The 13,686-nt window shown below is 43.8% G+C and overlaps 2 long non-coding RNA genes across 2 annotated transcripts in view; both read left to right on the forward strand.

Moving 5' to 3' along the window:
- LOC116079585 overlaps nucleotides 1-5,017 on the forward strand; it is a 19,870-nt gene extending 14,853 nt beyond the window's left edge. Inside the window, exons 3-4 of the long non-coding RNA XR_004114048.1 lie at nucleotides 3,856-3,949; nucleotides 4,339-5,017. This is a non-coding gene — a long non-coding RNA (uncharacterized LOC116079585). The remainder of the gene's footprint in view (nucleotides 1-3,855; nucleotides 3,950-4,338) is intronic.
- Nucleotides 5,018-6,619: 1,602 nt separating this feature from the next.
- LOC116079587 overlaps nucleotides 6,620-13,686 on the forward strand; it is an 85,773-nt gene continuing 78,706 nt past the window's right edge. The window contains exon 1 of the long non-coding RNA XR_004114051.1: nucleotides 6,620-6,957. This is a non-coding gene — a long non-coding RNA (uncharacterized LOC116079587). The remainder of the gene's footprint in view (nucleotides 6,958-13,686) is intronic.

The following is a 13,686-nucleotide window of genomic DNA, read 5'->3' on the forward strand; positions in this document are numbered from 1 at the left end:
TTTTTTTTTTTTTTTTTGTAGTTGACTTTCTCTTACCCTTCTTTAATAAGACCTCATGCCAACACCTCACATTCCCTTGTAGCCTGGATCTGCATTATTCTCCAAGGGCTCTCATAACAAAGGCTTGACGCTGTTAGAGGTGGTGGGGCCTTTAAAAGGTGGGGCTTAGTGGGAGGCCTTAGCTAATGGAATGCACCCCTAAAGGGGACACAGGCCCCTGGTGACTGCAGGAGTGTGATCCCAGTTTTTGCTGCTGCTGTTGTTATTTTTATAAACACCTGTAAAAGCCTGTCTAGTCTGTAAAGATGATGCCCAGTCAGCAGGAAGGACACTGATTTAGGGCCCGGAAGTCTCAGTTGCCACCGAGAATATGTAGTTACTATTAAAAACAAAACTCTGGTTCTGGGAGGGCTAACTTGACAGTGTTCCTGTGAATGTATACAAAGTGTGCCACCAGGAGAGAGGAGCTCCTCTCTGGATATCACATCTCCAGCGGGCACAGTCTGTGGGTTGTCTCCTGCTTCAGGGCTTGTACTTCTCAACAAAGTTTTGTTAATATTTATGAAGAAGAAGGAATGTCCCTTTGGTGTTAAAAAAATAATCTAAATGAACATCGCTAGCAATGGTGCTGGATCTCCCCACGCATAATCACCGTTTGGGGGGCTGGCAAAGTTTGCAAAATAAATCTTAGCCGATGGATGCCACAGGCTGGCAGCACTGTTTATCACAGGATAGCCTGTGCTCGTGGAATTCTTGATGCTGCTGTGCTGACTTGAGCAAACAAATCTCACGGCCTAGAACTAAATAGTTTCACAGGGATGCTGTGACTTTGTTTCCTCATAGCAGGACAGAATTAGGAAGGCAGACAGTAAAAACCCCGTGGAGGCAAGCACAGAATACACCCCACTGATCACCACTGCAATAATGCCAACCTAACTGGCAGCTAGGGATGAGTGGAGTTTTCAGATTTGGGGCTCCTTTGGCTCAATGCTTCTCTGTGCCAGAGCACAGGTCATTTCAATTTCCTGTTCTGTCGCACAGTTGTGGAGGGACATGTGTTTAATGGCCTGTTTTTACCCTAAATGAACTCTAAGAACTGTACCAGTGGAGTCTGATGGGATATTTGGAAAATGGGAGTATGTGGTCCAAGAAGATGGCAAAGATAGATTCCTTTCCTGGAGAAGCTGTTCTCATGGGGATGGAAGGGGGGACACGAGGCTCCTGAGCCTATCCTTGACCGTGGACAGTGCCTTCTTTCTCCCCTTTACAGAGCAGCATGAAGAAGTCTGTCCCTTGGGGATATGAACTAGTAGTGTCTCCTGGCTCTGTGTCTTTATAGACTTGGCTTCAGCGTGTGGCCAGTGTGAAGGTTTTCTGTATTAGAATCCTGGAGAGTGTGCAGTAGGATTCTGCAGTCTGGAGGAGGTGTGTGGGAGAGAGAGAGGAGGAATATGAAGGAAGGGGTGGAGGGAGAGGGAGAGGACTGATGTTTCCAAGCCTCTGCTTTGCAACTGAGGCACTCAAAGATTCTGAGATACCATTGCTTCTGAAGGTGGCTCCTGCCCCTTGGGTAATGCAGCGTCACAGCAAGACCGTCACACAGACTCACCGTGGCTTGCAGCTCTCACCATAGCACACACAAGGCTTTCTCAAAGGAAGCATTTACGTGGCATTTCCATATTTAGGTTATGAAACCAACTCAATGACAGAGAGAGAGTGGGAAGAGAGAGAGAGAGAGAGAGAGAGAGAGAGAGAGAGAGAGAGAGAGAGAGAGAGAGAGAGGGAGAGGGGGAGAGGGGAAGGGAGAGAGAGAGAGAGAAAGAGAGAGAGAGAGACAGACAGAGAGAGAGAGAGACAGAGAGAGACAGAGAGAGAGACAGAGAGAGAGACAGAGAGAGAGAGAGAGAGAGAGAGAGAGAGAGAGAGAGAGAGAGAGAAAGAGAAAGAGAGAGAGAGAGAGAGAGATCCTGATTTGCAAGTGTAGATTTCTTGTAGAAAAACAATCAACTTGTTAGGGCCCCGCTCTGGGGTTCTTCAGGATTTCAAATATGTTTGGTAACTCAACAAATCCTTGTTTTGGGTTTTTTGTTTTGCTTTGTTTTCTTTTTTCATGACAGGGTTTCTCTATGTAGCCCTGGCTGTCCTGGCACTCACTTTGTAGACCAGGCTGGCCTCAATTCAGAAATCCACCTACCTCTGCCTCCCAAGTGCTGGGATTAAAGGTGTACACCACTGATGCCCAAAAGTTTTTTTGTTTTTTGTTTTTGGGTTTTAAGATTTATTTATTTATTATAAGTACACTGTAGCTGTACTTCAGACACCCCAGAAGATGGCATCTGATCTCATTACAGATGGTTGTGAGCCACCATGTGGTTGCTGGGATTTGAACTCAGGACTTTTGGAAGAGCAGTTAGTGCTCTTAACCTCTGAGCCATCTCTTCAGCCCCTCATTGATGCCCAAATCCTTATTGGGCATCAACTAAGGTTGCCGACAGCAGAGACCGGGAGGAAAGTGAGATGCAGTCTTATTGGCATGCGTTTCCCTAATCTAGAAGAAAATCTAAGCTGCAGCCTTATGTAAGTCAATGGACAGTATTTTTCCTCCCAGGAGGTAATGGGAACTTCAGATCTGTTAAATGCAGTCTATGATAGAGTTTACCCATAGTGTTATGTGTAGATTGAGAGAGTTGATGTGTTGCAGTTTAGGATAGCATCCATACCATGAGAGGTCCATAGATGCTGTAATTTGTATGATTTTCATAGCCTTGTAAAATGGGACTTTGATCAGGACTTTTACAGGTAAGAAAATGGAGGCCCAGAGCAGAGTGTTCTTCTGTGACAAGCCTCAGCCTTGCACTTTTAAGCATGTCTACCTAGCAGCCTTTCTGGTGTAAAGTCATCTTGGGAGAGTGCACTCCAAGAAAGCATACCTGCACACATCAGTAATGTGTCACCAGCCACCCTCTTTCTTAGTGTCTAACCATTTAAATAGTGGCTGCAATGTCAAGACACATCAGCACTGGGGACCCTCAACCTACTTTGTAAAGACATTTATTTTCCTTCTATATTTTCCCTTCAGATTAGAAGAGTGCTATTTTCTCTATTTAAAAGCTTAATCTAGTTTCTTCCCTAAATACACTTTGTAGCCTACTTTAATGTCCTCACTCCAGAAGCAATTATATTCTGGGCCATGAAAGCACAAGTCAAATTCAGAATAAGGAGAAGAGGAGCCACACCAATAGGCATGGCTTTAAGCCATCCTTCCCTTCCTGCTGCACGTACCCTCACCACTCCTGAGTATTGCTTTCTCCCAAGGCGTTGCTTTAAATCTCAGATCTCTCTGTGGTCTTTTGGCTGTGGCCTTCTCACCTGTGAACAGGAGACTGACAGGACTGCCCTCTCTAGCAGGCGTCTAAGGACCAGATACTGGGGTGTATACAGTATTTATGGCAGTTGCTGTTTTGTGGCTATGGTGCCATGAGCAATGAGTCATCTCTCTGTCTACTATGTTTAAGTCCAATCAGAATCTGGGTCCAGCGCATACCTGAGACTTCCTTCATACTCACCTTTGCGGCCCCAGTCTGGGACATGAAGAGGCAATGAATCCGTTGAGTCAGATAAAGGAGTTAAGTTGCAATGACTTCCTTCTTGCTAGCTTCCCCATCAAGTTTTGCCCCTGTGGAGCTTGCTGAGGGTAGAGAAGCCACAGGAGGCTTACTTTGCAATAGGGGTCATGATTGGTCTGTGTTAGATCCCAGATCATCTACTGATATCTCTCTGAGAGATCAGGCTATACCTACTTTTCTTTGTTTCCCTCTCTGGACAGAAAAGCTGAACACTCCCTTCCCCTTATAGATGCAAGCAAGAGTTGCTTTCCTCCGCATCACCCAGATCCAAGGCAACCTTGAATTGGAACTCCTATCAAGTGCCATGCCCATCCTAATTCATGGTAGGTACAATAGGTCACATGGAATGGAACTTAGCTCACCCTTCAACAGAAGCCTACAGGAGCAAGTCATTGTCTTTGTTCCCATAAAGCTGAAGGCTCCTGCTGTCTCCTTCTAGACCCCATCATGCTGTCTGTGATACAATGCTTTACCTCCTAACTTTTATAATCAAAGGAGACTAGCGTCTTCCCATTCAGCATCACTGTCATGCTGGATATAACGACTGTCCATAACTAATGCTTTCCTACTTCAGAGTCCCTTCTCAGCTGCCCATGGCCACAAATGCTATAACTCTTCTAAACTGGTTGTTTAGAAGAAGAATTTCATCTCAGCTTTGTTTGTACTACTGGTAAGATCTGAGTTAAAATAGGCTCCACCATTCTCCTACAAGGTCATGAAGTACCCTGCTGAAAGAAGTTGGGGAGGGAATACTCGGATGACCGTGCCTGAGACTTGACAAGCCTCCAGCTCCTCTGGGTAAGCATCAAGGCCCTTTTGTTGCATCATGACCACACTTGTTTTAATTTACTTTTGTGACACAGGGTTTCATGTACCCAAGACTGCCCTTGACTTCTCTTCATAGCCACAGCTGACCTTAAACGTCCAGTCCTCTGCCTCCACTTCTTGAGTGCTAGAATCACAGGCGTGTGCCACCACACCTATATTAGCTGGTATGGCCTCAAACCTAGAAATTCATCTGTGATAGGTGAGCACTGGCTGAGCAGCATCCCTGCTCTATTTATTCTAATCTTAGCAACCACCAATTTACATAGAAGATTGAGTCTTAGATCCCACTTTTTTCCTGTGAATGCAGAAAGGTTTGGCTGTGGATCCTTGGCTGTCAGTGAGGGTAGAAATAGATCAAGTTACAAGCCTTTAGAAGACCCCACTGCTGTTTATAGCATAGTGGCAGCTTCCCTTCATTAAAGGAGGGTAGAAAATCTCAGTCCACAGAAGGGAAGCAGGTCCTTCATTCTGTGTATCCCAGGACCCCCTTTCTCTTGTGTTTTTCCTGTTCATCTCTCCTGATCATTCCATGTTAAGAGTTTTCTCATCACCAAAAGTTTATATCTGCACCTTCATAGAGTATTTGTTTGGATAGATTTAGGACAGATAAAGATCTAAAAATAACACAACTTCTTTTTTTTTTTTTTTCCCTCTAGACAAAGACCCAAGGGAAATTTAATGAATAGCATGTGAGGCATTGCCATTGCTGTGTGGCTAGCTTACTTTTCTTTCTATGGACCTCAGAAAACCTAGGTCCTTTTGTTTCTGACACATCGTCTCCCAAAATAGTCCAGACTGGTCTTGATTATAAGCATTTGCCCAGTAGACTGTTCTATCTGTCTGTTTGTCTGTCTATCTATCTATCTATCCCAATAGACTGTTCTATCTATCTGTCTATCTATCTATCAATCATCTATCTATTATCTATCTATCTATCTATCTATCTATCTATCTATCTATCTATCTATCAATCATCTATCTATCTATCTATCTATCTATCTATCTATCTATCTATCTATCTATCTACCTACCTACCTACCTATCTATGTGTGTGTACGTACATGCATTGGTACATGTGTGCCATGGTATATGTGTGGAGGTGAGAAGACAATTGTGGAAGATTGCACTTTTCTTTTACCATGTGATCCTTGGGGATGGAACTCAGGTCCTCAAGCCTGATAGCAGTTGCCTTCTCCCATTGAGCCATCTCTCCAGCCCTTAAGGTCTTTGACGGTAAAGAAGTAAAAAGAGGCAAAGGAACTGCGAGCGTCTTGAGTGAACTGATGGGTCCTTGACTCTTCCTGTTGTATAGAGATGGAAGCCAGCTAGCTAGCAGTTGGGAAGGCTCCTGAGAGAACACAAAGAACTTTGCCCCGAGTCTGTGTGAAACAGGTGAAGGCGTTAGTCAGAGCCCGTTGCTTTCAGTCAGTTTCACAATGGCTGCACTCTGCCAGGGAACTTCCTCTACTAACCTGACTGTGGTTGCAGGTGGCACTGAGTGGCTGGAGAAGCTTGAGTCAGAGCTCACCACTGTGGGCCCTTCCAATAACCATCGGGCCTGTCTGGAAGTGCAACTCCAGGTCTGGTGGAAGTGAAAGCTGCCTTAGGAGCCACCCAGGTCTATTTTGGGGGTTCCGCCTGAGCTCACCCTTCACCTATCTGAAGAGCTGGCTTGATGCGGTTTCCTTTCTACCTTTCTTTATAGAATTTAGCAAAGGCTTCCTCGTGGCCTTACTATTTCGTCCTCAGAAGCTCTGTGGACACTGGGAATCTTCACTGAGTTTCAGTGATATTTCACTTCAAGTCTATGGCCACTGCTAGAATGTCCCTGAGTCCTGGTCTTATTGCCTGGAGGTGGCCCGAGTCTCAGGCTCTTGGGAGTTTCAGAGACTAGGGATTCTGACCTGATAGGATCTGGTTCATGGATCAAATCTTCTCTGCTTACCAGTGCTTCATGGTACTTTCTGCCCCCTCTTGTCTCCTCTGTCCTTCAGGAAGGGCAAAGCTATAGCTGAAGCAGCTGGAAGGTGATTGGAATATTTAATCGTAGCTTCTATTTCTGGTTTTTTGACTTTTCTTGCCTGAGGTACAGTGAGAATGTAATACAAAATTTGATTAGAGGAAAACTAGTGTAACTGGTTCAGCCTCTTGAGATAAAAATGTGGTAATATTACTTTTATATTTTTAATAAATGTATTCCACTCACGTATGCCCTTGCAGAACACTCTCTTGAAGGTCTTCCATGATATGAATGCACACATGTGGAGGGGAGTTGGTCCCTCAACACAAAGGTTCAGTCAATATTAAGCCATAAGAGGAAAGCAGCTCAGTGCCTCCTGATGCAGTTGAACATCCCTCCTGCTGGCTGTCACTCTTGGAGGTAGATGGTCCTGCACAGCTCCACAGTGGCCCATGTACCAGGCATTCCATGTTCCATGTTCTCCATTCCTGTAGAGACAAAGATGATGGCCCGTGGTGACTACAAAAGATACGGTTCTCTCAGGTCTCAAGTTTTACTTGAAATAGGGCTCAGTATTGGGGTTATACTCAGAGGAGGTATCTATAGATAAACTATGTTTATAGTGGCCTGGCCTGGGGATATGTGAGAGCCACCACAGTGAACTTCAGGCTTTGGATTGAGCCCAAGTTGACACGTGGCTCTCAGTGACTCTCTGGTGTCTTCCTCTTTAGAACCCATGGGGTTTTTCGCTCACAGGCCTTAGGGCTGGGCTTCTGGTCCTTTTAAATGACCTTCATTTTCAATGTCTGTATCTCTTCTCCCCCCACCCCCCGACTTCTCGTATGAATCTGTGAAGTTCTTTTTTGGTACCACTTTTTCATACCATGGGGAGAGGTTGTTGGCTTATGTTCAATACAAAATATTCACTGGGTCTGGGAGGGCCCCTCCAGGGAATCTTCCCTGAGCGAAGAAGGGATGTTTGAAATGATGTTATCTATCTACCCTGACAAAGTGTGTGGCTGTGACTGCAGCTGGGGGGAGGGGGTAAGTGGCAAACAGTGTTTGGCATTCAGTTCTGGGAAATTCAAAGCCCATAGAGTGAGATTTGCATGCCACATTGTCCTTGTTCTGTCTTCAGACAATTCAAGGCCAAAAATCTTTCAGTCTTCACTGGCTTGAAAGTTGACTTACGTCTCTGAAATTCCAAAGTTGGTTTCTGGGGTTGAAGTCATTCCTTTTCTAAATGATTCAAAATTTAAAGGAATATTTAAAAATTATATTTGAAATTTAATATTAAAGTCTGACATATTTAGGTTAAAGGACAGTTTTCAAAAAGATTGAAGTCATGACTCATATAAATACAAGTGAATACCTAAAAATAAAAATGAAGCTTTAGTTCAGCTCATTAATCAAAGAACCAATAGGAGGCTGCAACTAATTTAAAAAAGAATTCAACACATATGTGCATGCATACACACACAGAGAAAGAGAGAGAAGGGGGAGGGAGAGAGAGAAAGAGAGAAAGGGGAAAGAGAGAGAGAGAGAGAGAGAGAGAGAGAGAGAGAGAGAGAGAGAGAGAAGGTCAGAATCATTACCAGGAATTTACAAATAGTTGTGAACCACTCAAAAAGCCATACAACATGACCCCAAATATAATTTGCATGTCTATGAATATGAATCAGGTATTTTTAAATATAAAGGTAAATTTTCTATAACTTATAGGTATAAAATGATTCAAACATAAGGAAAGTGAGCCATAACTTGGAACATTTTGGTAAAACAAAGAATAGTGTCTGTTTAGTTTTTGTCTATTCCAGAGTCTGACATGATTTTCACATATACTTGCTTGTTTCTAAGTCCACGTGAGGGTTGATGGACTCCTGGCAAGCTGTACCACAAGGAAGACCCTTACACAGATTTACAGAGTCACTTGCTTCAGGTTATTCTTAGGACCACACTATACTCTGTTCCTCCTTTTTTTGTACAGTGTGATGCAAAAGGCCCAGACCTGAGAACAGGGCTGTGTTCTCAGTGCGTGACTGACTTGCGATGCTTTTGCAGAGCACCTCCGGTCTGAACTTCAGCTCTTTCTGAAAAGATGTAGGTAGTATTTTGGAGACCCCACCATGTCACTGCATCATGGGATAAAGAAGACCTGTCCTTCTGACTGCCAAGAGGGTTCATGTTTACAAGCCCATCTTTCACTTTGGAGCACATAGGCTCTCACCTACACTGCTCTGTGATGCCTTCTTCACCACACACAGGCATTTACTGGCTCCATCATCTATTCAGCACCATCATCCAGAGGCCCCGCCATTCATGATTTTTCTTATCCTTCACACCAGCTATAGTCCCAGCTCTTGTTAGCTTTAATTCCAATGGGCCTATCCAGCTCAGCGTCCTCAGAGTTTCCAATGTCACTACTGTGAGCCATGCCATGCCAGATCTTTCCTAGTTTACTCTCAGCATCACTTGAGCTCATGTAGTCTTTCTACATCCAGTCTGGCCCTCTAAACTTCCTGAAGAAATATTCAGGGTGACCTTCTAAAATATGCAAGTCAAAGTGTAATATCCTTTACTTAAAATCTTTAATGGGTTTGCATTTCAAAAATAAAAACTCAGCATTCCTCCTGTACCCTAAAATGCTATGTGATATGTGTTGTGTGGCTTTCTTCTCTAACTCTGTGCCCTCCAGCTGGAAGGCTCCCTGATTCCAACCCCTGATGCTTTTCTGTTCCTGAGGGGGCCATGCTCACTCTTCCTGTAGGGACACTGGACTTGCTATACCCTCAGCCTAGGGTATTCTTTCTGGGGACTCAGGTCTCAGCTCAAATGCCACTTGTTCAGTAGCCCCCCTTGACCTCTGTTGTGAGTTTATCATGGTTCTTCTCACTGTCTTTTTGGCATCTCTTTCTGCTTATTTTTCACACCTTAGCCCATTCTCTTCTGCACCCCTGGTCTCTTACCTGCTTTCCCTGTTTCCTTTCCTTCTTATTTAGTAGACCACACCACACATCTGTACCTCTGTGGCTTGCCTACTGTTGTGCCTTTTATTGAGATAATTTGATATGCCCCATTCTTGATGTCAAAGTTGATGGACATGCTTACTCATATTTATATATCTCTAAAAAACTGTACATATCCAGACAAGATAAATAGATGACAGAACGTTCATAAGCTCTGGTTACATGTATCTACAAACCCATGGTTCCTAGTAGAGGCAGAGAATCTCTTTTGCTGTGCTAGATACATACTTTGTTCTTATCCTTAAATCAAGAAACCCCAACACCAGCCTTTTATGTGATTAGAGAAACAAAATGAGGTGTGTTTTTTTTTTTAAATAAGAACAGAATGTAATACACCTCGTGAGTTCTTCCATGTGACCTATTTCCCTTTGTTCATATCCACACTGACACATTTTCTTCTTTAGTTTTTATCTTCTCCCCTAGGAAGATGAAACAGCCTTCCATGATACATGTTAATTTTAGAATCATTAAGTAATTAGAAAAACCAGGTGTGATAAATATAGAAGTCATTAAAAAGTTCATAGAATAGTTTGACTTTAGAAGGACTTTGTGCTTAAAATGTTTCATTCTAACCATGAAAAATTGACTGGATCCAGATGATAGAAAAGGAAAATGGGCAATAAAGGAAGGTGGGCTGTGTGAATGGGGAAAGTCACCCTTGCATGGCTAACATAGACCCTGGCTTAATTTCCACTGGGCAGTGTTATGTTTTAGGTGTAAAATGTCCCCCATGGGCTCTTGTGCTTAGCTTGGTTCTCAACTGCTACTGTTTTGACAGGTTATGGAGCCTGTGGGAAGTGAAGCCTAACTGGAGGAAGGGGGAGACAAGCCTTGAGGTTTATAGCTGAGCCTCACATCCTGTTCTGCTGTGTTTCCTGGTCTGTTGATATGCAGTGAGCATCCTCAAGCTCCTGCCACCATGCTTTCTCCACTGTGATGGACTGTGTTCTCACATCTTGGAGAGAGTCCAAGATGATTTTGGCAACAGATGGATTTCTCTCTAAGAATGCACTGGAGGAAGGGGCAAAGTAGGACCACATCAGCAGTGTCATGTAGGAACGGATAGAACCCAGACCATCAGAAATGATTTAAGCTAGAGATCACAGTTATTCTCAAATCTGGAATGATCCTCAGGTGTGTACTACCTGCATCCAGCTACCCTTGTGTTCTGTCCTGCTCATTCTCAAATCTACAGGACCAGTCTTGAACTTGAAGAGAAGTGTAGAGACACTGACTGGGCCGTGAAGGCCACCTTCCTCTCAAAGTTCATAGAACCAAGGTTTTGTTTTCCTGCTCAGGCAGACTGGAAACTTTAGTCAAAGGGGATAATTCCAAGGAATACATAGTGCTTTTATATGGATTATGTTAAATAATGCACAAGACATGCCTGGCACAAATGAGATAGAATGCCAAGGATCTGACCATGGCCAGATGCAAGTGATAATCTTATATGGTTAACTGTTTTCTCATTTTCTTAGCAAATACTGTACTTATTCATTAGAAAATTCAAAAATATTTGTTAACTGGAGTCTGTTGGTAACCAGGGGCTTCTCCAGCCTGGATTATAAATTAAACAATTTGTGGAACCATTTCCTACCCTGCCATATTCCTATAGGGTGGGCCATGGGAGGGGACAAGGAGGGTGCAGAGTGAGCAGATTTAGTGTGGGCTATCTCATGTGGAACCCGAGAGCAGGGAAGGGAAGATTGCTAACGCTTATTTGGCTTGCATCTGTATCGTCTGTTTACAAGGAGCAATGTTTCTTTGTAAGCTAAAACTTTAATAAAAATAAACAAGAAGCCTTGCAGAAGCCCTGAGAGATCCAGCCTTAGACATCTAGCTCATTCCCCCTATGTCTGACTCAAAACTGGGACGTGGCCTTGTGGGAAAAAACATTCCTTAATAGATACCAACATTTTTGAGTGTATACCTTTCAGAAGAACATGTCTGCAGGGCTAGAAAGGAAATAAACTATGACCCCTCTGTCCTTTAGCTGGAAAACCAAAGTACTCCTTAAGGATTCCAGGTAGCTTGCCTCAGAGCACACAGCTCTATAGGGATAGGTACCTATTCATTAAGTTCCTTCCCTCCCTCTTTCCCTCCTTCTATCTTTCCCTCTCCTCCTTTCCTTCCTCCCTAGAACCTTGAACATTGTCAACTAAGGCGCATGCTCTGTGATGAGCTCCACCATCTACTTGGTCTGACATTGAGCTTCTTCTGAACAATGAGCAGCATCAAAACTCAGCACTAAAATGTCAGGAAACATGTCTTCCATGCGCTTTTGTAGAATGTAGCCAGCTCTCATCCAGGCACAACATCTGGGCTTCAATCAATCACAGTGGCTAACTGTTTGGATCATGCTTCACACTAAGGCCAACCCAGAGCTTGGACCAATGGAGCAGTCTCCCCATTCCATTCTCTTCCCTATGTAGGTTTCCAGCCTCCAAATGTGGTCTGCCCAAGTCACTGAGCAAGTATCTGATCTACCACTCTTGTTCTGTGTGTGGCTTGCTTCTTAATTCTTATTTCATCGAGTTTAACTCTTAATTTTAATTCATGTTCAGTTTTTACTAAAGCCATCCCACGATGACCATTAATGGCAGATAACATGTATTGCTGTATATGTTTGGAGTCAAACACCCATTTGCAAAGTATGAGGTGCTAGGGTAGGCTCCATTATGAACAGCTGGACTTTTGGAAAGATGGAAAATCTTCAGGCCTCTGTTCAGGGACATGGTGTCCCTAATTTAAGCTTTGAGTACATGACATTGACCTTTCTTTTGAAGGTCTGTTCTTTGTAGGAAAGGATGTGGCCTTTGTGGGTTGACCTACATCTTAGCCCTCACAAACACAAGCTGTTACTTCTAGATACCCTCTGCCTGGTTTCTGGAGGTCTATGCAGCTGACACGGGAAATGTGTGACCTTGAGCTCCTCTCCCACAATTCCCTATGGTGTGCTTCACAGGAAGGACTTTGGCTATTAGCCAGCCTCCTCTATACAGTGACAGAACCTGTTGCTATTCTGTGCACCCCCTCCCCTCCCCCCAGGCTTCTGATTGCATGCACAGCTGGGATAAGTCTTTTTACTGGTTATAGGGGAGGGTCACAAGCGACACATCTATATCCCCCCAGCAAGGCAACAAAGTATGTAGGGAGCGAAGCCAAAGATTTCAATTTGATACTTCTTAATCTACAAAATAAAAACAAGCCAGAACACAACTCACATGCTTGCAAGGAAGTGGGTGGGAAGTCGCCAATGGCCTGGACTGTGGAAGATGGCTACACAGCCTTCTATGGCAGGAAGTCACCTTCCATCATTTATGAAAGGTAAGTGCTGGTACAATTCTCGAGCCTGAAGTACCATGCTGTTGGATAATTTATAGCAAAGAGACTGGCTATAAATCAGTCTCCTTTGTTTTAAGGAGTGGTTTCCATGCAGCAGATTAATTTTCATACAACAGGAATGAGGGAAAAATTGCAGTGTGTCATAATGTATGCAATAGCACAGAATTAGACTTCAAATTTGAACAAAGGGTTTTCTCTGACAGCTTGCCCACCACTTCACGATGAGGGCCCTTGTGTAGAGCTCTTTGTGAGGCAGAGATAAGAATGGGTGGCTGGATTTTGAGGTCAGTGGGGGCCCTAGGTGAAGGGCTTCTGTGCTGGGACTTGAGGAATTAATGACATTATTGTGACTAGATGCCCAGAGATCAGTGAGTCAAAAACCTTTGTTGGTCATTGCTGTTCCTACCATATTTTGTCTTTGGAGCATTGGGCTTTCAGTGTAGCATACGTGGAGGAAAGAAGAGAGCTCGGGTGTGAGGGAAGAGCTGTCTCAGACACACTGAGGACACTGGAGTTTCTAACATTGATTGTAGTTGTTCATTTGATGATGTCTATGTCTCAGTCACTCACAGCTATTTCATGTGTGTCAACATGTGTAGGTCAAGATGTTGGCACCCTTGTGAACACAGAGTGAAGAGCTGTGGTCCTCTTATTTTTTCTTGGCTCCTGGCACTCTGATGACAAGCAGAGTCTCAGATTGTAATTGTCAAATCAGAGAACAAGGGAAACATAGAAGGGAAAATCAAAACAGTAAGTTTCCTTAAAGCTCTGTTCTCCATGATTAAATTTTGCTCCTTTGGTGGTTCATCTTGTCAACTTGATGGGACTCAGACTTGATAGGTGTTATGGTTTGTATATGCTCAGCCCAGAGAGTGTCACTATTAGATGGTATGGCCCTGTT

The sequence above is a fragment of the Mastomys coucha genome, unplaced genomic scaffold, assembly GCF_008632895.1.
Source record: "Mastomys coucha isolate ucsf_1 unplaced genomic scaffold, UCSF_Mcou_1 pScaffold6, whole genome shotgun sequence".
Classification (NCBI taxonomy): domain Eukaryota; kingdom Metazoa; phylum Chordata; class Mammalia; order Rodentia; family Muridae; genus Mastomys; species Mastomys coucha.